This window comes from Schistocerca nitens, chromosome 7, assembly GCF_023898315.1.
Source record: "Schistocerca nitens isolate TAMUIC-IGC-003100 chromosome 7, iqSchNite1.1, whole genome shotgun sequence".
In the NCBI taxonomy this organism is placed as follows: Eukaryota; Metazoa; Arthropoda; class Insecta; order Orthoptera; family Acrididae; genus Schistocerca; species Schistocerca nitens.
Window position 1 is genome coordinate 224,925,160 of NC_064620.1, and position 23,891 is coordinate 224,949,050.

The 23,891-nt window shown below is 45.6% G+C and overlaps 1 pseudogene; it reads left to right on the forward strand.

Moving 5' to 3' along the window:
- The first annotated feature begins 5,972 nt into the window (after window positions 1-5,972).
- LOC126195917 (5S ribosomal RNA) lies at window positions 5,973-6,090 on the forward strand (annotated as a pseudogene).
- Window positions 6,091-23,891: the final 17,801 nt, after the last annotated feature.

Here is a 23,891-nt window from a genome sequence, read left to right on the forward strand (position 1 = left end):
GGGAGAAAAAAAAGTGATTTCTTACACTAATGCGTAGTTTCTGAAGTGTCAGAAGCTATATCAGTTATTATTCATATAATAGGACTACGGCCTACTTTATCGGAGTATATTTATAAGTACGCATTGCTTGACCATCGTAACACTGTTATCGGCTATAGTTTAAGAACTGGAGGGACGTTTAGTTTCAGAGAAGATCAGGTAAGTGATGTGAAGACGTGGAACTAAGCGGTGTGGCGCAGTAGTAACCGCACTGTACTTTCATTCCTAAGGATTCGAGTTCGAATCCACCCCCCCCCCTCCCAGCCCCCCACCCCCCCTGGCCTAAAGCATGTGAGGTAAATGTCGAGATGATGCATTTGAAAAGAAGAGTCCAATCTCTCGTTTAGTCTTTGTTCATCCCGAGTTAAGCTCCATCTTTCATTAATCCGAACAAGGTAGGAGTTAAATAATCTTGTCATTAAAAAAAATTTGAGTTGCAGTGCACTTTAGGAATACTATTGTGATTCGATGTTCACGTTGCTACTATTTCTTATAAGTATAATATGCTCACCTCAATGATCGACCACTTGAGTTAGATGAAACCGATTCGAATCTTTCTGATGGAAGAAATATTGCCCGCATCTCGTGGTCGTGCGGTAGCGTTCTCGCTTCCCACGCCCGGGTTCCCGGGTTCGATTCCCGGCGGGGTCAGGGATTTTCTCTGCCTCGTGATGGCTGGGTGTTGTGTGCTGTCCTTAGGTTAGTTAGGTTTAAGTAGTTCTAAGTTCTAGGGGACTGATGACCGTAGATGTTAAGTCCCATAGTGCTCAGAGCCATTTTTGAAGAAATATTAACCGTCAGGATTTGCCCAATGACGGAAGACGAAGTATTATCCTTGATGTATAAACCTTTCCACCAACGTCCTGTCTTTCCTCATGGACTGAGGGCGTGTGACACTGTTTATGACAATTCTTTCGCCAGGATGGTCGGCCCCCTTCTTTTTTTTTTTAAGGAAAGGTAGCTTACCTGTCAGTTTTGTGTCTGCCCTTGGCACAAACGCGTCATCCGTGAACAGAGCTAAGTTTGTCGTCAGCTGACCGCAGAGGAGGTTATAACACAGCGGTAACTAGAAATTCCAAGCCCAAAGCAGGGTCGGTATCCGTTTAGAGACTAAGCGTGATTAATTACTACACGTGCGGCATGGTATGCTAGACTGAGCCGCGGTGGCACGCTTAGCCAGTTGCTGTGAGCGACTGAGCCCCACTTGACGCGTCTTGCTTCACTCCTTAGGTGTAACGCCCCCGAGCCGCTACCTATATCATCGGCCGCGCTCACGGGTAACAGCACATTCACGGCACTACACTGCAGAACGATCATTACATTACAATCATCCACACGTTGCGAATACACACTTGATATTTCACAGAAGGTTGTAAGAAAAGACGCCTCCGCTAGGACCTTGTCGAGGATGGCAGTGAAGGGTGTGCGTATTGTCTTCAAATTTACTTCCTTGATTATTGTGACGCCTTTACCTTCTGTACGTGGAAGATGCAAGGTCCAAGTGTGGTGAGGTATTCCACTTCGAACAGTAAACTATTTGTGACGAAAATGAAATTTCGGTGTTAGCTGCAGTCGGGCACATAAATTCAATGGCGACCAGTGGAAGTTTGTAAGAGTTCGTTAGAAGAATGCATCTTCACTGATTGGTCATTAATTGGTGCTGAGATGCATATATATTCATGAAACGTCTCTGTTCTTTCGGACACGCACATTGAGGGTTCTGTACAAACTTAATTATGTATATAGACATTTCATCCAGTCCGAGAAGTAAGGGTGTCGACCATTTTTGCCAGTTGTCTACCTTAATACTGGCAAGATATCGCTCCAAGAGACTCCAAGACTAACAAGGAGATTTTAAATACAAATTTGAAATCGGATAACAAATGACAAAAGAAATTTTTTCGTGTGATATCATTGCAGATTAACTTAATACTGGTAAGATACCGGTCTCAGGGACTCCAAGACTATCAAGGATATTCTAATGTCAAATTTGAAGTCGGATAACAAATGACAAAATAATTATTTTTCATGTGATATCGTAACAAATTAACAATTCCTTTTTTATTCCTTCACTTGTGCTGTGAAACCTTCCTTCTTGCCAAATTTCATGATCCTACGTCATGGGGAAGTACCTTATACGTTTCAATGAGTGAGTTTGCGAGTATCAAAATATGTGACATAAATGATTTTGATTGGATTGACTAAGAAGCGTAACATTTTTACCCCACCGATCGACTGTAGACCTCAGTATGTGATATAAATTTCAGTTTGATACATCTACTCGTTCCTGAGAAAAAGGGGTCTTAACAGACAGACTTACAGTCAGATAACAAATGAAACACCGGCCGCTGTAGCCGAGCGGTTCTAGGCACTTCAGTCCGGAACCGCGCTGCTGCTACGATCGCAGGTTCGAACCCTGCCTCGGGTATGGGTGTGTGTGATGTCCGTAGGTTAGTTAGGTTTAAGTATTTCTAAGTCTAGGGGACTGATGACGTCAGATGTTAAGTCACGTAGTGCTTAGAGCCATTTGAACAAATGAAACAATTTTTTTTCTTGTCATATAATTAAAAATTCATTATTTTCGGAGACTTTTCTTTGGTTGTAGTGTGAAACCTTGCCTCTTGCCAAATTTCATGTTTCTAGACCAACGGGAAGCACCCCCTAGGTTTTGATGATGAGTGAGTTTACAAGTATCAATATACGTGACCTAAACAGACTAGCCTTCCGATTGTGCTGACTTAGAAGCTAACGTTTATTTTACCGCCAAGAGACCACAGATCTTACTATGTGTCATAAATTTCAACTTGATACGTCTATCCGATCCTGAGAAAAAAAGCGTTTTGAATAAAAAGCGTTTGAATAGTTGGACAGGGACACAGAGAGATAGACAGATGGGCAACAAATTGATCCTGTAATTGTCCTGTTTCTTCCGATTCACGTGCGAAGCCCTAAAAAATAAATTATTATTCCTTTCTCTCTCTCTTCTTTCTCTGAGATGATGATGTTTAATTTGTGGGGCGCTCAACTACGCGGTTATCAGCGCCCGTACAAATTCCCAACCTTTGCTCAGTCCAATCTCGCCACTTGCAGAAATGATGGTGAAATGATAAGGACAACACAAACTCCCAGTCATCTCGAGGCAGTTGGAAATCCCTGACCCCGCCGGGAATCGAACCTGGGACCTCGTGCTCGGGAAGCGAGAACGCGACCGCGAGACCACGAGCTGCGGACTCTCTTCTTTCTCTATTTCCTGAGCAAAATAACTCTCTGGGTCTGACAAAGACAGTACGGATATACAACTGTCAAAAACTGGGCCATGCGTAACAACAATTTGTGGCACTGGAACCAACTGTTGGATATTGGACTGCCTCAGCGGTTTTTATCGAACAAACGATCTTTCAACCATCAATTAATAGACTTTCACCCCTTGTGTCATTGATTTGTAAACCGCTGCTGAATATCTTCTTTTTTTTTATTGTTGCTTTCGGCAAACGGTGTGTGGGAGAGTTGGGAACACAGTGCTGCGCACAGGAGCCGGCCGGAAGGCCTGTGTTGTGGAGACACTGTAGGTGCGGGGCCGTGAAGGCGAGCCCTTGTTGGTGCCGGCGGCGGCTGCGGGGGCGGCGGAAGCCGGCGTGACGTCACCGGAAGGCGCGCCCAGTCAGCGCCAGCGCCGCCGGCGGAACGGAATGCGCCGCCGACGAGAGTCGAGTGCGGCTCTGGGGCCTTCCTAGCGCGGCGCCGGTCAGAAGGGGCCAGGCGGCCGCACACCCTCCGCACCCTCCCTGCCAACTAAACGCTTTAAGCCCGATTCAGCGTGGACTAGGCTTGCCAGGCCCAAAAGTAAAAAAGCCGGACACGGCGTTATTTTTAGCATGACACTTTCGCCTGACATTCGGAGCAGCAATTATAAATAGATACAGTTTATGGGTTTGTTACGAATAACTTGTTCTGCTAACAGTCACGAATTTCTTTTTACTTATATTTTCGGGAAATGATTTTCAGGTGCATTTTCTGTGTGCTGAACTATTTATTCGTGATGTTTACGAAATGTGATGTGCTGCACAGTTTTGTTGTCCTGAATTTTTCTTCCGGTGCAAACAACAGGGATGGTGTTCAGACCGTACGCTGCAAGATTTGCGTTGTTAGTCATGACTTGCCGTTAGGCGCCGGTACTGGTACGGCGACGTAGGATTGAAACACGAGTATTAGTGTGCATTACAGTTGCAGACAGTCAACATGGATCTGGAGAGGGTGAACAGGGCTTAACTCGTAAAGCTGTTATATCGAAACAACAGCCGTAATAGTGTTGCTCTTCGCGGGTACCGACGCATTAAAGGAAGGCGGAAAGGTCCTCTCTCCCCACCGCGATTGAAGAACAAGTCCGAATTAACTGACCATTGTGGTATTTATAATTGATGGCATATGGTTCAAATGGCTCTGAGCACTATGGGACTTAACAACTGAGGTCATCCGTCCCTTAGAACTTAAAACTACTTAAACCTAAGGGCATCAAACACATCCATGCCCGAGGCAGGATTCGAACCGGCGACCGTAGCGGTCGCGCGGTTCCATACTGAAGCGCTTAGAACCGTTCGGTCACGGCGGCCGGCCAATTGATGGCACCCTGTACTTTCAGTTTGAAACTTATTCCTGATATTCTACTAAAGTGTAGTGGGTATGGATCTGCTGCCTAAAGCGGCATATGAAAATCTGTGACAGACTGGGACTCAAAACTGAATTTCCTGCTTATCGCGAGCGATCACCTTACCACCCAGGCTAACCGAAAACGCTCCCCTTACCGACCCAAACTTCTATATGTCACACACCTATCTCTTTCTTCTCGCAGATCATTTACCCACACCCGCACATCTCGTGGTTTCCGTTCTGGTTCTTAGAATCAAGATAACGAGAAGTCATAGACTATCATTGTCATTTTCGTCGTGGATCCGTCTTTAAGTCTGATGACGAACTACAGCTCGGAAAGCCTGCGTGGTAAGGCGACCGCGCCCGATAAGCGGGAAATCTGTGTTCGAGTCCCGGTCTGGCACAAATTTTCATATTTCGCTTTAGGCACTACATCTATGTCTATCAGAGATTTAAGAATTGCTGCTGGGAAAGGCTGACAGGCAATTGCACAATAAACTGTTGAAGAAGTTACTGTTGCTGAGAATGCTGGACGCAATGTGCGACCGTCAAGCAGTGCACGAGGTGTGTCACTAAAGCCGAACACTCCGTGGTCCACCGTTCGAAAAGTGCTTCGAGCATTTGTGAAATGGTATATCTAGCGCGCTTCCACGCTATTGTGGACGCAGATGGTCGTCACGCTAAACAACACTTGTTACTTGTAACGTAAAGATGGTACGCAATTACCAAATGTTACCCTCTCATTAGAAATGAAAATCTGTTTCTTTCAGTAGTTTATTCGTTATTTGTCTTCGGCATGTCCTTACAAATGTTTCCAAAACGTTTCATTCTCCTACGATCACAGTGATCTTTCATTGAGGCCCTCTCAAGTAGTCAAAGTAATGTTCGGATGATATTTTTTGTATTTATCCAATTCTCAGAAATGTCGAGAATTCCCACACGAGCTTTTTATGGGATCCACTATGAATTTTATTTTCGTTATCAATAAGCTATTAAATAATATAATTGGTAATTCCTTATACTGTCACTGATTAATAAGCAAAGCAAGATTAGTTATGTATGTTCTTGACGAAAGTCTCAAACTCTCGCTGGGAACTGAAATAGTAGGAGATGTTTCTTTCTCATTTTTATTCTTCTTGGCCCGTGTGTCTTGATCCCGCAATAGAGCTGATTATTTCACTTTTGAATAATATTTATAAAAAAAATAGGACTTTTAGGAGTTTTATGCGCAGTGTAGACTATTTCTTTATTAGTGGATTCTAAGACTTAATTGTTATTTGACTTTCGGCAATGGCCTTGCCGCAGTGGATACACCGGTTCCCGTGAGATCACCGAAGTTAAGCGCTGTCGGGCGTGGTCGGCACTTGGATGGGTAACCATCCAGGCCACCATGCGCTGTTGCCATTTTTCGGGGTGCACTCAGCCTCGTGATGCTAATTGAGGAGCCACTCGACCGAATAGTAGCGGCTTCGGTCAAGAATACCATCATAACGACCGGGAGAGCGGTGTACTGACCCCAGGCCCCTCCTATCCGCATCCTCCACTGAGGATGACACGGCGGTCGGATGGTCCCGGTAGTGCTTTTTTTATTATTTGACTTTCAGATACCAGGCATTTTTCGCGAGAATGCACAGTCAGGAAAAACATGGGAGTTCTCTCGCAACATTAGCGACGTGCCACGAGAATAAAGCAAATAACAAAATAAAGATTACCAAGATATCAAATCGCGAAATACGCTACTATAACGCGCGTAGCGCAGTGAGAGTAGGCCTCCTCTCGATGTTAGCAGAGCTCCGTTCCCAGAGGGTCTTTGGCGTTGATGTCCCCAGACGCCGCCACCACCAGGGTAACGAGGCGCTGGCCCAGTATAAGCCGGGGGCCGCCACAACTACAGGACAGCTACAACTACAGCCTGGAATGCCACCGGCCTTCGGCGTCGCCTCAGACAGCGCCTCTCCACACGCACCCGACGCAGCACAAGGCGGCGAGCACATCTGCTGGCACACCCACCGAGTTCCACCACAGTCTTAACACGTGCAGTCGCGACACTCACTGCTGTGAAAAGTTGTTGCCGTCTGACAGTTGACGAGACACTAGCGCCCCAAGCGGCGGGAAAACAGCCTTAGAATCAAAGTTTGTTTTCAATTAATTTTCTACTTAATTAGCGAAATAGTCATTACTTTCCAAGGGTTAGAAAATTATCAAAAGACGCGAATGACTATGAAATACATGTAGAAACAGTCGAATCCTTCCTCATTTCGTGACATAAGCAACAACTTAATGATGAAGAAATACATTCGAATATGTGTTAACTGCAGCTTACTCCGCTGACAACAAGGGAATATAAACACCTATTTCGTGCATGAGAAGAATGTACACTACTGGCCATTAAAATTGCTACACCACGGAGATCACGTGCTACAGAGACGAAATTTAACTGACAGGAAGAAGCTGCTATGATATGCAAATGATTAGCTTTTCAGTGCATTCACACAAGGTTGGCCCCGGTGGCGACACCTACAACGTACTGACATGAGGAAAGTTTCCAACCGATTTCTCATACACAAACAGCGGTTGACCGGCGTTGCCTGCTGAAACGTTGTTGTGATGCCTCGTGGAAGGAGGAGAAATGCGTACCATCACGTTTCCGACTTTGATAAAGGTCGGATTGTAGCCTATCGCGATTGCGGTTTATCATATCGCGACATTGCTGCTCGCGTTGATCGAGATCCAATGGCTGTTAGCACAATATGGAATCGGTGGGTTTAGGAGGGTAATACGGAACGCCCTGCTGGATCCCAACGGCCTCGTATCACTAGCAGTCGAGATGAGAGGCATCTTATCCGCACTGCTGTAACGGATCGTACAGCCACGTCTCGATCCTTAAGTCAACAGATGGGAACGTTTGCAAGACAACAACCATCTGCACGAACAGTTCGACGACGTTTGCAGCAGCATGGATTATCAGCCCGGAGACCATGGCTGCGGTTACCCTTGACGCTGCATCACAGACAGGAGCGCCTGCGATGGTGTACTCAACGACGAGCCTGGGCGCACGAATGGCTAAACGTCATTTTTTCGGATGAATCCAGGTTCCGTTTACAGCATCGTGATGGTCGCATCCGTGTTTGGCGACATCGCGATGAACGCACATTGGAAGCGTGTATTCGTCATCGCCATACTGGCGTGGTATGGTATGGGGTGCCATTGGTTACACTTCTCGCTCACCTCTTGTTCGCATTGACGGCACTTAGAACAGTGGACGTTACATTTCAGATGTGTTACGACCCGTGGCTCTACCCTTCATTCGATTCCTGCGAAACCCTACATTTCAGCAGGATAATGCACGACCGCATGTTGCAGGTCCTGTACGGGCCTTTCTGGATAAGAAAATGTTCGACTGCTGCCCTGGCCAGCACATTCTCCAGATCTCTCACCAATTGAAAACGTCTGGTCATTGGTGGCCGAGCAACTGGCTCGTGACCATAAGCCAGTCACTACTCTTGATGAACTGTGGTATCGTGTTGAAGCTGCATGGGCAGCTGTACCTGTACACGTCATCCAAGCTCTGTTTGACTCAATGCCCAGGCGTATCAAGGTTGTTATTACGGCCAGAGGTGGTTGTTCTGGGTACTGATTTCTCAGGATCTATGCACCCAAATTGCGTGAAAATGTAATCACATGTCAGTTCTAGTATAATATATTTGTCCAATGAATACCCGTTTATCATCTGCATTCTTATTGGTGTAGCAATTTTAATCGCCAGTAGTGTATTTCGTTTCCTGTCTGTTCTTATTGTGGCGGGCACTTTTCTTGACACGTAACAATTTTGTAGGGAAAGTACCATTTCGCACAGTCTTTACACTTCTCTCGACTTTCTGATACATAGACATTTCAGTAAATGTAATTACTTTTTCTTGAAAAGCAAATGTATTGAAGATTCTTGACCTTTTGGCTGAGATGCAGCAACAATTGTAGAATTGGTTTCTTCTGTGGTAGGAAACAGTTCTATCGATTTTGTTCTTTTATTATCACGCTTGTGTCGCTTTTCCTTTAGCTACAGTCGTGGTAGCTTATTTGCTACATAAAATAATTAGGTATTGCATTTCGTATGCGTGTTCTATGCTGTGCATTCACTGATTTCACTGGAAGTGTAATGAAGAAAATTTCACGTTTTTGAGCAGACATACGAGGCTTTCGCGCAAAAGCTGTTTACCAGCATCTTTTTTGTTCTTAAAGGACAGTACATTCTCCAGTAAATTGCTCTAGGTTACAAAAAAATCGTAAATAAACTATTCGGTACGTAGTGGTTCACACCTCCTAAGGTCATTAGGAAACCTAAAAAAAGACAAATGTGGTGTCTTTTTCTTGTTGTTGCTACAATTTATTGCACTACAGACGCTCGCGTTTGTAAAAAAAACATTCTATATCCAATATAAACTATTACGATTCGCTTTCGCTTTCACAAGATCTCGCCGAAGTCAATAGTGTAACTGCTGGCCGCTTGACGCGCTGCAATCGCAGTGGGCAACAGAAAGGAGAGGAGTGTCGCGAATGTTATGTTAGACTGTGGTTTCACTCCAACTCACACCGGATGCTAAAACCTGTGTCTGTCACCGCACCCCACAGCGACTGGTAACACCGCCATTTGTCGCGTAAAGCGTAGAAAAACGTTGCCAATACAGTAGCGGCGTAACACACCTTTGAGAAAGTGCTTGTACGCCGAAAACTCCGAAACACAATGTATGTACCTTGCCATCAGTGCACTGTTCGGGTACGTCGTAGAGGGCTTCTCACGTAGAGGATGTTTTCGTGGATGAAATGGTGACTCACTACTGTACAGGAAGATGCTGTCCGATCACGTGTGAAGTGATACATCATCTCGCAGGCGGCTAGAAAAATAATACATCACCCTAGCACTTCAGTATTGTATCAGAAGTGATACATCATCTCGCAAGTGGCTAGAAAAACAATACATCACTCCCGCACTTCAGTATTGTATCAGAACAGCGTTACAGACAAATCACGAACATTTCGTTTTCCCTTGTATCTGACAAGACGCCAATCACAAATTTTAGGCAGACAGTTAGGGGAAGGTGGAGTGAAGTGTTCCGTTATTTTTTAGTAAAAACTTTTCTATTTTTAGTTGTCTGATGTCAGATAAGTTATTTAAATCATTTTTGTTACTTCATTTATACATAGACAACAACTTCTTGCCACACCAAAGGTTAAAGAACGTCTTTCGGGCCTTCAAATGTAGTTCCTTGTTGTTCCTTTCAGACTGATAGTTTCCTCTTTGAACCACTAATGCCGACATGGTGACCCACCCGAAAAACTGGCCACTCTACTCGTCGGTAAATGTGGTTAAGGTTTACATCCAAATAAAGAGTTAGTTACCTCTATATATGAGGCGTAGTACTACAAACATGATTGAAGTATAAATAGTTTTGTGTATGAAAGGTTCATTCATCATTCTATCCCATTTTGACTATTTTGTTTGAATTAATAAATTTACATTATTTATAACCGTCCCTGTTCTGTTATATTTGGCCTAATACACAAATCCGATTGAAAACGGCCTATTCAAACCAGATATTACGACGTCAAGGTGGCTAGAAAATATGTCCGAAAACAGAACAACAAACAAGAATTAATAATATCACTGACGCACCCCCGAAGGATGCTGGTATATGGGGTGCGGTTGCGATGGCACTGGCCACATTCCTCCCCCCCCCCCCCCCCCCCCCTACGTAGCGAAAAGTGGACACTATGTAAGCAGATAGGAAAATTCATATAATTCCTATATATTATTTTCTATTGCACTGAAAGTTATTTGGTGTGGTATCTTATAGTATGTAGATTCGGAATGTGAAAGCGAAGCTACAAGCCTCTGTCAACAACCATGGTCTGGTGGAAACTCAGTTTCCCTTAGAGTGGTCAACTTACCCGCCTTCCTTTACCTAGTGGGGGGTGGAGGGGCTAGGTTCACACAACTCATGTTAGTTGTCAGTTTCGCGGGACGAATGACAGAGCAGTTTTGCTGGAGATTTCGCAACGAATGGCTGTGAGTATACTTCCTGCAAGTCACTCTCCGTTCCGTGTTCTGACTTTCTGCAAACTGATACGTCTGTCTATGTGAAAACTTATTTTTTTATTTTAAATGGACTGGGGGTGGCAGCTTGCACCCCTTTCCATCCAGTTGCTACGCCCTTACAGTTACCGGTTTCAACTCTAGTCTACAGTCGTCTTCAGATATTCTCCGAAAGGACAGTAAATTATCGTGTTTCACAAAATCCACGTGCGTGATAATTCTTATGGAATATGGAGCTCTCCGGGCCTCTGCATCGACATAATTATAGTTCACAATTAAGTGCCCTGCAGAATGCTCATCGAACTAGTTTCACGCTATTTCTCTACCGTTCCACTATCGAAAATCGCGCGGGAAAAACGAACACTTAAATCCTTCTGTGCGAGCTCCGCTTTCACTTATTCTATTGTGATGATCATTTCTCCCTATGTAGGGACCCGTCGACAGAATATTTTCGCATTCGCGGGAGAAAATTGACGATAGAAATTTTGGAAAAGTATCGCCACAGCGAAAAATGCCTTTTAATGATCGCCACCCCAATTTGTGTAACATATCCGTGACTCTCTCTCCTCTGTTTCACGACAGTACAGAAAGATCTCAAAAAGTAGCTGATGGAAAAATAAAAGTTAAAAAACATGCTTTGAAACGACAGATCGAGACGTCAGTACAAAACATGCGATGATTTCAGCAGTTGTTTAAATATATCCTAATGTCACGGCCTAATGTACAAAAGGACTACGTGCGCCACAGCTGTCGAGCTGTTATCACGAGCGCCCACACACTTCCCCAAACACCGCGCTCGTGCACCAGAGGACGAAGTGAGTGTGCCTTTGCCAGCTAAGACCCGCTCTCCTAACTTCATTACGTAAACCGATCAGCGCGGCTTAGTCGTAAAGCTTCATCGCCATGTGCGATCGACCGTCCCGCGACAACGCCAGCGTCGCCGTGTTTTGCGGCACGGGAAGTGAGATTCAGTATGACCAAACACGAGAAGGCGTGAACTGAGCGATCATATCTATAGGGTGATTCAACTGAGCCGTTCACCTTCAGTACTTCCAGAACCGTTTAAGATATCGTAATTCCGTTTTTATCAAAATTAATTTTGAGATACCCCTCACTAAGCAACATACGCTCCTGGAAATTGAAATAAGAACACCGTGAATTCATTGTCCCAGGAAGGGGAAACTTTATTGACACATTCCTGGGGTCAGATACATCACATGATCACACTGACAGAACCACAGGCACATAGACACAGGCAACAGAGCATGCACAATGTCGGCACTAGTACAGTGTATATCCACCTTTCGCAGCAATGCAGGCTGCTATTCTCCCATGGAGACGATCGTAGAGATGCTGGATGTAGTCCTGTGGAACGGCTTGCCATGCCATTTCCACCTGGCGCCTCAGTTGGACCAGCGTTCGTGCTGGACGTGCAGACCGCGTGAGACGACGCTTCATCCAGTCCCAAACATGCTCAATGGGGGACAGATCCGGAGATCTTGCTGGCCAGGGTAGTTGACTTACACCTTCTAGAGCACGTTGGGTGGCACGGGATACATGCGGACGTGCATTGTCCTGTTGGAACAGCAAGTTCCCTTGCCGGTCTAGGAATGGTAGAACGATGGGTTCGATGACGGTTTGGATGTACCGTGCACTATTCAGTGTCCCCTCGACGATCACCAGTGGTGTACGGCCAGTGTAGGAGATCGCTCCCCACACCATGATGCCGGGTGTTGGCCCTGTGTGCCTCGGTCGTATGCAGTCCTGATTGTGGCGCTCACCTGCACGGCGCCAAACACGCATACGACCATCATTGGCACCAAGGCAGAAGCGACTCTCATCGCTGAAGACGACACGTCTCCATTCGTCCCTCCATTCACGCCTGTCGCGACACCACTGGAGGCGGGCTGCACGATGTTGGGGCGGTAGCGGAAGACGGCCTAACGGTGTGCGGGACCGTAGCCCAGCTTCATGGAGACGGTTGCGAATGGTCCTCGCCGATACCCCAGGAGCAACAGTGTCCCTAATTTGCTGGGAAGTGGCGGTGCGGTCCCCTACGGCACTGCGTAGGATCCTACGGTCTTGGCGTGCATCCGTGCGTCGCTGCGGTCCGGTCCCAGGTCGACGGGCACGTGCACCTTCCGCCGACCACTGGCGACAACATCGATGTACTGTGGAGACCTCACGCCCCACGTGTTGAGCAATTCGGCGGTACGTCCACCCGGCCTCCCGCATGCCCACTATACGCCCTCGCTCAAAGTCCGTCAACTGCACATACGGTTCACGTCCACGCTGTCGCGGCATGCTACCAGTGTTAAAGACTGCGATGGAGCTCCGTATGCCACGGCAAACTGGCTGACACTGACGGCGGCGGTGCACAAATGCTGCGCAGCTAGCGCCATTCGACGGCCAACACCGCGGTTCCTGGTGTGTCCGCTGTGCCGTGCGTGTGATCATTGCTTGTACAGCCCTCTCGCAGTGTCCGGAGCAAGTATGGTGGGTCTGACACACCGGTGTCAATGTGTTCTTTTTTCCATTTCCAGGAGTGTATGTTAATTGCTGAGATATCGGTACTAACGTCTCTTTTTCAAGTGAAGTATAGACATTTCTAATGCTAGTAACGTAGTTCTAAAAACAGAAGGACACAACGGCATTTCACTGTTCACCTTAATTGAATCACCATGTATATCTAGTAACACAGGTGTAGCGTGCTGATTATCGCCTCAGGCATAAATCGCTTAATTCTTTATCCGCTCTTAAAAATTTATTTGTTCCAGTTACGTGCTCCCTCTCCCCTTGCGCAGCCGACGTCGCTAAAGCTCATTGCTGTGATTGTTCTCAACGCACACGTAGCAGGCTCGAATCCCAACGGCAGAAGAAAGTTCCTTGGTCGGTATTTGTACAACAGAAGAAAGACAATTACTGATGCACAGTTCTTGATCACGGTATTACGGGCCATTGTCCTGGGTTAGGCATCGAACCTCCCTGCTTCGGCCTTGTCGAGAACACGTGTAACTGTTGATGGAGGTACGTTCTTCGAATGAGGCAGTTCTCCGGATCCGACCGGTACGCCACAGGGTCACTTCTGCTCTACTCGACAGAAGTAGCCAGTGTATGGGTAGTAGATTGCACATTCTTTCCTCCATTTCGTATACAATACCACAATGCGTAAGCACTCACCTATATCTACATCTACATTCCGGAAGCCACCTTACGGTGTCCGGCGGAGAGTACTTCGTGTAGTAGTGTCATTCCCCTTTCCCTGTCACAGTCGGGAACGATTCCTGTTAAGCCTCTGTGTGCTCGAATCTCTCTAATTTCATCTCTATGGTCTTTTCGCGAGATATACGTAGGAGGAAGATATACACTCATGTTTAGAGAAAAACAGAACACTTTGAGCGACTAAGGATAGGACGTTATATTGACAGGACAAGTGCATTAGAATGTTCTGCAGAAGTGATTAGCATTTGGACCATGTCGGCCCGCGGGTTCAAAGTCAACATCGATATCGCGGCGCAACACCACCTACCGCTAAAATTTGACTGCGGCTCTCGTTGTCGCTATAAACCAAGGTACATCTACACGGATACTCTGCAAATCACATTTAAGTGCCTGGCAGAGGGTTCATATAACCACCTTCACAATTCTCTATTATTCCAATCTCATAAAGCGCGTGGAAAGAACGAACACGTATATCTTTCCGTACGAGCTCTGATGTCCTTTATTTTATCATGGTGATCGTTTCTCCTTTGTAGGTCGGCGTCAAAAAAATATTTTCGCATTCGGAGGAGAAAGTTGGTGATTGGAATTTCGTGAGAAGATTCCGTCGCAACGAAAGACGCCTTTCTTTTAATAATGTCCAGCCCACATCCTGCATCATTTCTGTGACACTCTCTCCCATATTTCGCGATAATACAAATGTACTGCCCTTCTTTGAACTTTTTCGATGTATTCCGTCAATCCTAACCCACACCGCGCAGCAGTATTATAAAAGAGGACGGACAAGCCTAGTGTAGGCAGTCTCCTTAGTGGATCTGTTACATTTTCTAAGTGTTTTGCCAATAAAACGCAGTCTTTGGTTAGCCTTCCCCACAAGATATTCTATGTGTTCCTTCCAATTTAAGTTGTTCGTAATTGTAATACCTAGGTATTTAGTTGAAATTACGGCTTTTAGATTACACTGATTTATCGTGTAATCGAAGTTTAACGAATTCCTTTTAGCACTCATGTGGATGACCTCACACTTTTCGTTATTTCGGGTCAACTGCCACTTTTCGCACCATTCAGATATCTTTTCTAATTCGTTTTGCAATTTGTTTTGATCGGTGTGACATGAGCAGACGTGCAGCATGCCTCGCAGACGTATGCGCGAACCGTACCGTCGCATTGGTGAGGTTGTAAGAGGGCGGCCGGCCGCGGTGGTCTCGCGGTTCTATGCGCGCAGTCCGGAACCGTGCGACTGCTACGGTCGCAGGTTCGAATCCTGCCTCGGGCATGGGTGTGTGTGATGTCCTTAGGTTAGTTAGGTTTCAGTAGTTCTAAGTTCTAGGGGACTTATGACCTAAGATGTTGAGTCCCATAGTGCTCAGAGCCATTTGAACCATTTTTTTGAACCATTTTTTGAACCATTTTTTTTTTGTAAGAGGGCGCATTACTTTCATCAGAGAATGTAATGCATCTACGATACACTGCTGCTAGAACACGAGGAAGTACTTTCGTGTACTCTGTGTAGAATCGTGTTCGTATCCTATCACTTCAATTGCCCTTTCCTCTGCTGAGCGATGTCACTTGCTTTTCTATCCTTGATCAATTATTTCTGTTTCAGTTACCTTCCACACGATAAACGTCTACCGTAAGGCAGTGGCGTACGTCCCCACTACGAACTCGCCAAGAGAACGATGAGGAATGACCCACATACCGAGCGTATGCACTGACAGACGATCCAAATGGTCACATGTTTGTGTAACTGGTTTGAGAATGTGAGAGAGATTTTGAAAAATCTTAATTTGCAAATATTCAAAGAAAGATGACATATATCTAGCGAAAACCTGCTTAGAAAACTTTCAAAACAGGCTTTCAGGGCATAAACCACGAATATTCCACAGCTAACTTCTAATGTACCCTGTAGAGATTCTGCGGGTAAATTTAGGCGGAGGTTTCAATTATTCATTCTTCCCACGCTCCGTTCTCATAATGGTACGGTAAGGTACTTCACATATTTTTCGTTATTTTTATTTGTTTACTTTCGGGTACACCAATCCAGTTAGACCAACTTTACGGTACCGGTATTGTCTATTTTTTGAAGGCAAAATGGTTCAAATGGCTCTGAGCACTATGGGACTTAACATCTTAGGTCATCAGTACCCTAGAACTTAGAAGTACTTAAACCTAACTAACCTAAGGACATCACACACATCCATGCCCGAGGCAGGATTCGAACCTGTGACCGTAGCAGTCCCGCGGTGCCGGACTGCAGCGCCTAGAACCGCACGGCCACCGCGGCCGGCTTTTGCAGGCAGCAATCTATGGATTCTTTAATTTCTCAAGAATTTAAAGCCAGTTTCATTAACACAGTTAGTAATACATAATTAAACAGAGTGTTCAAAAAGTGGTTCAAATGGCTCTAAGCACTATGGGACTTAACATCTGAGATCATCAGTCCCCTGGACTTAGAAGTACTTAAACCTAACTAACCTAAGGACACCACACACATCCATGCCCGAGACAACATTCGAACCTGCGACCGTAGCAGCAGCGCGGTTCCGGACTGAAGCGCCTAGAACCACTCGGCCATAGCGGCCGGCTACAAACACTTACATCAGTTGGTAAACATAAAGTGGGTTGTTGTTTGCCGTAGGAAATAGCTGCTGCTTTATCAGAACTACAATATTAAAATGCGAGAAAATGAAAAGTAACCTCTCTCACGCTTCTCCCAGCGATTCGGAAAGTATAAATATAGATGTAGATTGGATCCTTTTACCTTAGGCTTGCTGTGGTTTTTATGTCGCTGAAACCGTTTAACAGCATGATTAGTTCAGGAAAGGATGCAAGGTTCTTTCAACACACAAGTTAGACACTCCAGGCAGACAAAACAAGGAAGTCTCGGTGGAAATATGAACTGTTGAAAAATACGTATTTAAAGCTTTGTGGAAAACTATAGTTGATAATGAAGCAAAGCCGCAAAAACAGAGGCGTCGCTTTTTCTCGGTGTACGGTCACGAAATATTTCTGCACACGCAAACAGAATTGATCTGCGAGGTTGATATAGCTTGCCCTTAAGAACTCCCCACTTTACCTTGCGTTTGCACTGCCATTGCAGCCACAAGTAAAATTTACTAACCACTCACGTACAGCATTATCTCTGATTAGGGCTCCGAATATGCGCAGCGTTTCCACTTATCACGTACTGAGTGTCGGCGTGTTTAAACTTCCAGGTTTCACACCTTGGCGTTATCTCGAGCAGCGCGTTAAACGTGTTCACCCCTTAACAGGTGGCGTGCATGTGAAGAATAGCAACCTGTCAACCCTTGTAATGTACGCTGAAGCGCCAAAGAAACTTATATAGGCATGCGTATTCAAATACAGGGATATGTAACAAGCCAGAATACGGCACTGACGTCGGCAACATCTACATCAGAGAAGTGTCTGGCGCAGTTGTTAGATCGGCCACTGCTGCTACAATGGCAGGTTATCAAGATTAGAGTGAGTCTGAACGGTGGCGTTATAGTCGGCGCAAGAGTGACGGGACATAACATATCCCAGGTAGCGATAAAGTGGGGATTTTCCATACGACTATGTACCGTGAATTTCAGGAATACAGTAAAACATCAAACATCCGACAATACTGCGGCCGGAAAAAGATCCTGCAAAAACGGAACCAACGACGACTGTAGAGAATGTTTCAACGCAACAGAAATGCAACACTTCCGCAAATTGCTGGAGATTTCAGTGTTGGGCTATCAACAAGCGCCAGCGTGCAAACCATTCAACGAAACATCATGGATATGGGCTTTCGAAGCCGAAGACCGGCTCGTGTACCCTTGATGACTGCACGGCACAAAGCTTTACGCCTCGCCTTGGCCCGCCACACCGACATTGGGCTGTTGATGACTGTAAACATGTTGCCTGGTCGGACGAGTCTGGTTTCAAATTGTATCGAGCAGATGAACGTGAACGGATATGAAGATAACCTCATGAATCCATGGACTCTCCAAGTCAGCAGGGGCTATTCAAATTGGTGGAGGCTCTGTAATGGTGTGGGACGTGGGCAGTTGAAGTGATATGGGACCCCTGATACGTCTAGATACGACTCTGACAGGTGACACGTACGTATGCATCCTGTCTGATACTTGTATCCATTCATGTCGATTGTGCATTCCTACGGACTTGGGCATTTCGAGGAGGACAGTGCGATACCCCACACGTCCAGAATTGCTACAGACTGGCTACAGGAATCCTCTTCTGAGTTTGAATAGCTCCGCTGGCCATCAAACTCCGCAGACATGAACATTATTGAGCATATCTGGTATGCCGTGTAACGTGCTGTTCAGAAGAGATCTCCACTCCCTGGCACTCTTACAGATTTATGGACAGCCCTGCAGGATTCATGGTGTAAGTTCCCTCCAGCACTACTTCAGACATTAGTCGAGTCCATGACACGTCGTGTTGCGGCGCTTCTGCGTCCTCGCGGGGCCCCTACAAGACATTAGCCAGGTATTCCAGCTACTCTGGCTCTACAGTGTATGTGATACACACGGTAAAAATAAAAGCGCTAGAGGGAAAATCTTAGAATATCGAGTAAAACACTACCGTGTTCGCCGGCCGGTGTGGCCGAGCGGTTCTAGGCGCTACAGTCTGGAACCGCGCGACCGCTACGTTCGCAGGTTCGAATCCTACCTCGGGCATGGATGTGTGTGATGTCCTTAGGTTAGTTAGGTTTAAGTAGTTCTAAGTTCTAGGGGACTGATGACCTCAGAAGTTAAGTCCCATAGTGCTCAGAGCCATTCGAACTACCGTGTTCAGGTGCAATTTCGCCCTAAAATATAGGGGCACCGCTGTTAGCTCGCATTTTCTTTACTTATTTGTAATGCGCATTTACTGATTGATGCGACAGTGAAATCTTGACAATTTATCATCCGAGTAACAGCCTTATCATGAAATTACAACTTGACGAGTTTCCTATTTGCTTAAAGATGATAGCTAAGAAACTAGGCGAATCGGTGCATCAAGACAAGATTGTTACTTGGGTGATAACTCTTCTCATGTAGATGAGAAATGAGAAACTTACTGAAACGTCGCTTCACTGCTACACTATTACCCCGCTTGACAGTCCTGGAAGACTGCATGATTTATATTCGAGGACAATGTATTTGTAATGAATATGCGCTCTCTTGTTATTTAGATCGCGTTTCTGGCGATTCCTACGATTAACTGTCAAACCTGTCGCTAAGGAAACAAATTGTTCAGTCTGTTACAGATGTCTGGTATACATAGTCGGATAGTTAATAATGATCGTTGAAGGATATATAGTGCAGCTATACGCTGATCTGCTAAGGTATCTTTTTCAACGTATGTGGATTTTGCAAGACACGGCATTCAGTCTATTTCAAACTTGCAGATCTCTTACAGTAAAGGAAAAAAAGAGTAATCTGTGCTATCCTAAAGAAAGACATCAGAGTCAGGAAATGAGGTGTTCGTAGAGTGTTGTTATTGTTGCTGGGGTGTTCAGCCAGAAAGCTGATTCGATGCTGCACTCCAACAATTTCTATTTTGTACAAGCCTCTCCATCTTTACATAATTATTGCAACCTAACTGTATGCAACCATTGGAGTCATTCTACCATTTTTACTCCTCCACACTTTCTTCTGTTACCAGACTGGCGTTTCCTCGATACCTTACAATGTCCCCTATTAGGTCTATACCTCCTTGTAGTCAAGCAAAGTAAAAAATATATTTTCCACCCAACTCCACTCAGATCTACACACCAAATCTTCAGTATGTTTTTGTAGCACCGCAATTCAAAAGCTTCTGTTCTCTTCTTCTCTAAACTGTCAATACTCCACATTTCACTCCCAAACAAGGCTACGCTCCATACAATTACATTCATAAATGAATTCCCAAAAGAAATTTATATTCGGTCGTAACAGATCCCTGTTCTCGAATATACTTTTCTTGCTATAGCCAGTCCGCATGTTATATCTCCCTGCTTCGGCCATCATCTGTTATTTTGTCGAGTAAATAGCAAAACTCGTCTACTGCTTTTGGTACCTTATTTCCGACCTAATTCCCTCAGCATCGCTTGATTTAAAAACAATGGCTCTGAGCACTATGGGACTCAACTGCTGAGGTCATTAGTCCCCTAGAACTTAGAACTAGTTAAACCTAACTAACCTAAGGACATCACAAACATCCATGCCCGAGGCAGGATTCGAACCTGCGGCCGTAGCGGTCTTGCGGTTCCAGACTGCAGCGCCTGTAACCGCACGGCCACTTCGGCCGGCATCGCTTGATTTAATTCGGCTATATTCATTACTTTTCTTTTGTTATGTTTGTGCGTAAGTTCGTAGCGTTTTTGTTTCGCATGTTGGTATTCCGACTGCCTTTGGTTTCTTTATCGATTTTTAGTTTGTATTTGTAGTTCACTGTCGTTATTTGAGTTTACACATCGTCATTTTGTCAGTTAGAGACAGTGACAAGTGGATAAATCGCAACATTTTTTACATATTCTACTGTTTTGAGTTGAGTAGAGGGCTGACAGCAACGAAGGCAGACGTAAACATTTGCGTCGTGTTTGAGGATAATGCCATTGGACAGAGCACGCAAAGAAAATGGTTTTATCGTTTTAAAGAGGATATTTTCGGCATTAGTGACTCTTCACGTTCAGGAAGACCTTCGGGCTTTAATGAAGATCGTTTAAACGTATTAGTCCACAATAATCCACGTCAGTATACTTGAGAACTGCCAGATGCAGTGAAATGTGATCATTCCACCGTCGTGCGAGGTCTGCATTCAGGTGTGGGGGAGGTGCAAAAATTGGGTGCAGCCGTACCATGTGCTCCGAGCCAACCTCACACAAATCACCGGGTAGCCATATCTGATTGCTGGTCATCAATTGGCTTTTAAACAACACCGACCATTCCTATCCTGTACCGTTACTGGTGACGACAAATGGTGTCTTTCTGCAAAAATAAGAAAGAAGAAAGGAATGCTGAGCTCAAACATAGCAGCAGTTCCCCGTGCTGCATGCGTACCCAAAAGTTACTAAACTAACGACCAGGAAGATTGCGTGAAATGGTTATACCCCACGACAACAGCATCCCGCATCTGCTAGACTGCCAAAAAACGCTTGGAAAGTCATTCCGCACTTCTTTATTCACCTGATCTTCTACCCTCAAATTTTCATCTTTTCTACTCTCTGTCCAGCAACCATCAGGGAACTTCCTTTCCGAACGGAAATGCGACGAGTTCTTGATTTCTACAGTCGCGGTATCGAAAATTTACCCCAGCATTGCTGTAAATGGTGAAGGAAAATACAGAATATATTATTGATGACTCAAGTCTGTTGCGTGTATCTATTGTCTTATAAAAAGTATGGAAAAACAATTCGAACTTATGCACCAACCCGATGTAATCTCTTTTCAGAACTGTCTATCCCTTTCAACTGTACTGCCAAGTCTTTTGCGGTTTGTGAGTGAGTTACGTTGTATCAGTTAATTTCGAATGTTCCTTTTTTTGCGATGTGATGTGGGAGCGACCGGTACAGAAGAGAATCGAAGCGTTTGAGATGTGATGCTACATAAGAATGTTGAAAATTAGGTGGACTGATAAAGGTAAGGAATGAGCAGGTTTTTCGCAGGATCGGAGAGAAAAGGAATAAACGGAAAACATGGCAACAACAAGGGACAGGATGATAAGGCATCTGTTGAGACATCAGAGAATAACTTCCATGGTACTAGAGGGAGCTGCAGACGGTAAAAATTGTAGAGCAGGACCGAGATTGGAATACATCCAGCAAATATTAGACGACTTAACGCGCAGCTGCTACTCTGAGATGAAAAGATTGGAATTAGTTGTGGGCCGTATCAAACCAGTCAGGAGACCGATGATTAGAAAATAAAAAAAAAAGTTCTGTGTCCGCAGTTCCAGTCCGCGCCGCAGATTTTTCGTGGAAAACGTCGAGATAAAATCGTAACAAGTGTCTCGTATTAACAAGTAATTTAATTATGATTGTTTTTAATATAATGGTTGCACGGAGTAGTATAACGTCACGGAATGGATGAATCATGTTTGGACTGTCACTAGCCGCTGTATGCCGATGGGCCAGCTACGTAATCGCTTTGCAACATTTCTTTCTTTTCCTTTTCGACAATGCCGTTGTTGTATTCGCTCGGCGCTGGACGTTTTAGGCTTCTTGGATTCCTTTCCACGCTAAGCTTTCCTCGGAGTTGCGTTAAGTCAGAGAATATTTACGGACCATATGAGAGGACATTTTTCCATATTTTGTAGTTTTAATACCTAAACGTATATTCTGGGGAACATTTTTATCTCTCACTTTGGGTCCTAGTTGTGGTCCGGAAGCTCTTCACAATTATCCTGAATCATTGTTACAGCTAAACACATTTCCACGCTACCCCAATTTGTAACTTCACACAAAGCTTATTCGTAACTATATATTTATATTGATATCGTGCCTGTTCTTTCGGACATGTCCGAAAAAACAGACACCATATCCATATAAATATATAGTTCTGGCAATACTGGCCATGACCTTCTTCTTCTGTGCAGATGCACACATATTCTCCGAACTCTTACGGGACTTGGAAAGAATGTCTTCCACGAGTAATGAGTGTGTTGGGGTGGGACACTACGGACGTAGTGTGTGGATATACAAGGTGAGAATGTGAGTCTCGTGGGAGGCGTGCGCGAGATAGTCCCTGCAGCCGCAGTATCCTCTGTGCACTCGGTGGCTCAGATGGATAGAGCGTCTGCCATGTAAGCAGGAGATCCCGAGTTCGAGTCGCGGTCGGGGCACACATTTTCAAAAATGGCTCTGAGCACTATGGGACTCAACTTCTGTGGTCATTAGTCCCCTGGAACTTAGAACTAGTTAAACCTAACCAACCTAAGGACATCACACACATCCATGCCCGAGGCAGGATTCGAACCTGCGACCGTAGCAGTCGCACGGTTCCGGACTGAGCGCCTAGAACCGCTAGACCACCGCGGCCGACGCACACATTTTCACCTGTCCCCGTTGATATATATCAACGCCCGTGAGCAGCTGACGATATTAATATAATTCTAATTTGATTCATAACTATCCCGCGCATGCTCATACACTGATAGGATGACATTACAGAAAAGAAAACAGAAAATTCTGCCTGACAAACACGTACAGACATGTATCCGCTGAGGAGAAAAAAATTTTTTTTCCTGCCAGGCATCTTCAGTGGCAAAATTATAGACCAGCTGTTACGAAACTTGCCACTGAAGATGCTCTAAATAATGAAGATGAAACGCCTATGGCAACGAAAAAATTATTCTATTCAGTTGTGATTAGACGGTTCCAAAGGATAATTATCAACAAAAACCGCTTATGTACGCCCAATATCGGATGACCGCAAAGCCCGCTAACCGGGCAGTGCACGTCATCCCGGCACGCACTCGTGCGCGGGTGGAACGCACTGGCTGATCGCGCCGCGCGGCACGGGTGAAAGCAAAGGGGGGCGCGTGACGTCAGCGGAGCGGCCCGCGACGCTGGCGCCTCAGGCGGCGGATCGCGAGGAACGCGGAAGTGCGAGTCCGGCGCTGGCGGCGGCAGCAGCGGCAGCTATAGGAGCAGCACAGGGGCAGAGGCACAGCGCCGCTGCGCCCACAGAGCGGCACGGCACGGCGGCAGCGCCGCCACACGTGGGCAGCACACGTGGACGCGGCGCTACTATATGCAGATGCGCCGTGACGTGGCCGCACTGCCAAGCGGCGCACGCATTGTCTCCTGCCTCATCTCGTGGCCCTGTCTCTGACACGTTTAGCAGCTGATGAGCGGCGGCACAGCTTTTGTGATACCTTCGCCTCACGGCACGTTTCAAGTGCTGTGATCCATCGGCAGCTCGTC